The sequence below is a fragment of the Lynx canadensis genome, chromosome B2 (assembly GCF_007474595.2).
Source record: "Lynx canadensis isolate LIC74 chromosome B2, mLynCan4.pri.v2, whole genome shotgun sequence".
NCBI classification, from domain to species: domain Eukaryota; kingdom Metazoa; phylum Chordata; class Mammalia; order Carnivora; family Felidae; genus Lynx; species Lynx canadensis.
Window position 1 is genome coordinate 7,191,550 of NC_044307.1, and position 4,275 is coordinate 7,195,824.

The 4,275-nt window shown below is 38.7% G+C and overlaps 1 non-coding gene across 1 annotated transcript; it reads right to left on the minus strand.

Annotated features, from left to right (window-relative positions):
• Positions 1-259: 259 nt before the first annotated feature.
• TRNAQ-UUG lies at positions 260-344 on the minus strand. Its single transcript has one exon. It is a non-coding gene; the product is annotated as a tRNA-Gln (tRNA).
• Positions 345-4,275: the final 3,931 nt, after the last annotated feature.

The window sequence follows — 4,275 nt, forward strand, 5'->3', positions numbered from 1 at the left end:
ACTGAAATTAAGAGAGTTTTTAATGTTTAAGCAAAAAATTGTAAAGGTCGCTGATAAAACAAATTTTTCCACTTGATTATTAAAATTGCCTTGTGCATTTTCAGTTTGCAAGGTCATTAAAAAATTTTTTTTAATGTTTATTTATTTTTGAGAGAGAGAGAGAGACAGAGAGAGAGACAGAGCGTGAGTGGGGAAGGGGCAGAGAGAGAGGGAGACACAGAATCCAAAGCAGGCTCCAGGCTCCGAGCTGTCAGCACAGAGCCTGATGTGGGGTTCGAACCCACAAACCACGAGATCATGACCTGAGCCAAAGTCAGACGCTTAACCAACTGAGCCACCCAGGCGCCCCAGTTTGCAAGGTCATTTTTAAAATCCCACACTATTGTGCAACGTATTACCAGCAGATATGATTGATAGGATGGATGGATAGATGGAAGAAAGAAAGAAAGAAAGAAAGAAAGAAAGAAAGAAAGAAAGAAAGAAAGAAAGAAAGAAAGGAAGAAAAAGGAAGGGAGGAAGGAAGGAAGGAAGAACGAAAGAAAGAAAAAGGAAGAAAGGAAGGAAGGAAGGACGAACAGATGACAGACTCACCAGATAGCTAGATGGCTCTAGAGATAGAAGCAGAGATTACAGACGGAGATATCCAAAGAGAAGAAAACAGTCAAAATGAATTTAGGCATAGGGTAACCTTGAACTATCTTTTTTTTGGTATTCGTAAGTGCCAAGATCAAGAAAGAGAAGTGTGCTTGCATGTGCACTGGATATCCAATAATGGTATCAACATGTAAAAACCATGCAGATTTGGTGGCGCTTGGTGGGCTCAGTCAGACCACGTGACTCTTGATCATGGGGTTTTGAGTTTGAGCCCCATGTTGGGTGTAGAGATGACTTAAAAATAAAATGTAAATAAAGCCCCCAAAACTAAAAACTAAAAAAATTAAAAGTGCAGATTTTGAGTATGGATTTATCTTTTAACTTGGAAGATGATTTACAAGAGATAATTCTATGAGAATTCTGCCAGTAACTCTTTGTCCATAACAAGGAGACTCCTTTCCAGGTGTACTTCACTACATGTGATACACACAATCCTAATTTTATGTACATGCTATTCTTCTAAATTAAATCATACTCAGACCCACAAGAGAAAACTTCTAGGAACAGAGTATCACTATTTCACCTATAAAATAAAAAGCCTACATAAAAATATACAACCATTTTTACATAAATTTCCCATGGATCTATAATATTTTATATGAACTAAGTAAAAATGAGGTTGGTCTTATTGACTGTTCTTAATCTGTAAGGTAGAAAGTGTTTAAATGTAGAAGAACATGAAAATAAAGATATTAATTGGTTCTCAGAGATTATCAAACTATAATGTGAAATTATAATCAAATCATAATGGGAAAGCCAATTCCTGAAAAAGGGTAGAAAACAATAATATATGTCTGCCGAAGATGATGGAATGCAATCAGTTTAACAATGAGCAAAACTATTCCTTTACCCATTAGTTACTTTTCCATATAAGATTCATATTTGTTTTGCAGAGTTTCTCAGTTGCTGAGAAACCGTGGTGGTTTCGCGGTGGCTTTTCCTTCCATGAGACAGAGTTGCTGTTGGAAAGCCTAGCATATAGGTGGGCCACGTGACTAGTTCTCACCAGTGGATTTTGAGGGAAAATCGATTTTATCACCTGCAGGTCAAGGTGGTGAAGAGGCCAGTGCAACTTAACCTTTCCAGCAGCTGGGACCAGCACCTCAAGGATTTGAAGCGTGGCAGAATCCCAAGAAAGAAGAGCCTGGATCTTCATCACTAAGAGAAAAGCTGCCTGACAGCTGGGAACAGCCACAGTAACACATAAATGAACGAGAAATACTCATCACATACATATACCGTATACACAATTGCATGAAAGGCCTAAATGTGAGGCCTGAAACCATAAATGTCCTAGAAGAGAACACAGGCAATAACCTCTTTGACACGGGCTGTAACAACTTTCTTCCTAGATAGGTCCCCTGAAGCAAGGGAAACAAAGCAAAGGGTAACTATTGGGACCACATCAAAATAAAAAGCTTCTGCACCGTGCAGGAAACAATCAACAAAACTGAAAGGCAACCTACAGAATGAGAGAAGATATTTCCAAATAGCATATCTGATAAAGGGTTAGTATCCAAAATATATAAAGAACTTATAAAACTCACACTCAAAACCAAATAATTCAATTTAAAAATGGGCAGAAGAAACGAATAGGCATTTCTCCAAAGACATACAGATGGCCAACAGACACGCAAAAAGATACTCAACATCACTCATGATCAGGGAAATGCAAATCAAAACTACAATAACAGATCACCTCATACTTGTCAGAATGGCTACAATCAACAACACAAGAAGCAACAGGTGTTGGTGAGGATGTGGAGGAAAAGGAACGTTCTTGCACCATTGGTAGGAATGCAAACTGGTGTAGCCATTGTAGGAAAGGAGTATGGAAGTTCCTCAGAAAGAAAAAAAAAGAAGTACCCTATAATCCAGCTATCCTACTAGTAGGTATTTACTCCAAGGATACAAAAGCACTAATTCAAAGCGACAGATGCACCCCTATGTTTGTAGCCGCGTTATTTACAAGAGCCAAGATATGGAAGCAGCCCAGGTGTCTGCCAACTGATGAATGGATAATATGAATGGAAGATATGGAATGAATGATGTGGAATGGATGAATGGAAGATACGGGAAACATATGTGATAGAATATCATTCAGCCCTAGAAAAGAATGAAGTCTTGTCGTTTGCAACGAAGTGGAGTTAGAAAGTATTATGCTAAGTGAAGTCAGTCCAAGACAGACAAATACCACATGATTTTACTCACATGTGGCATTTAAGAAACAAATGAGCAAAGGGAAAAAGAGAGAGGGAGACAAATCAAGAAACAGACCCGAAGTAATAGCGATCAAATTGGTGGTTACCAGAGGTGGGTGGGGACATGGGTGACATAGATGATGGGGATTAAGGAGGGCACTTGTTGTCACGAGGACCAGGTGACGTATGGAAGTGTTGGATCGTTATACCGTCCACCTGAAACTAATATAACACTGTATGTTAACTAACTGCAATTCAAATAAAATCTTAAAAAGCCAAAAAGAATATTCTTTATAACTGAAATGGTATCGTTTGTTTATTACTACGTCAACAGGATCTGTATAAAAATACTTTCTTCGATGCCATAACCACATACTTTCTAACCCAGGGCAGCACAGTAAAATCTTCTATAATGATGGAAATATTTCTACCCTGTCCAATATGGCAGCCACAACTCTCTTGTGGCCATTGAAGAAATAAAACTGTTATTTAATTTTAATTAAACTGAAATGTTAACAACTATGTACGGCTAATGACTACCATAAGGGGACACTCAGTTCTCTAGCAATAACATTCAAACTTTCAAATGGAGACAAGATGGTTTTCAGCATACCTTCCTACCTATTAATAGCCTGTGTTCCCAAATCGTGAAAAGTTTGACAAAAGTAAAGGTGAATTTTGGTTAATTACATTTGTTTATCTAAAAAGAAAGAGGATAATTAACAATTATCTACATCTATTATCTGGAGATAATAAACTTATTTTATTTTTCCTCCAGAACCACATTTGAAGATAACGTTGACTCTTGATCAGCACACGGGCAAAGGGCATGAGGTTTATCAGTAAAGTCTGGAGAATCACATTCCTTGCTACCCTGGGCCAACTGCTGCCTTTTGGACAAATATTGCAACTATACTCTCTTCCTTTCCCCCCACTTTGTCAACTAATATGAGTGAAATAGGAGTATGACAGTTCATAGAAATGCACGTGGCCAAAGTGTCCCTTGACTTTTTACAGCATTTCCATATCTGATACACTTGCAGTACTAATATATTCCTGAGGTATAAATCTGGGGAACGTCCACTCCCTACAAACCCCTCACAGTGAACCCATTGAGCCCATTGTTGATAGTGGGGTAATTCAGGTGATTCACTTTTCACTCTCCCTCACTGTTTGCTTGACCAGCGCAAGCCCCACTCCCCATCCAGTGCCCCAAAGTCTAGTCCAACAGCAAGTGCCATGTGCACCTGGCCTGAGTGTTGGGGCACGAAACGGTTTCTGCACCCTGGTGAAGACAATCAGGATAGAGAGAAGACTGGAGGAAAACAAACCAAATTGTCTCTAGAGACACAGTATGAAAAATCAGTTTTTGAATCAAAGAGCAATTCAGTGAGTAAAGTCTGTTGATTTTAATGCTTCA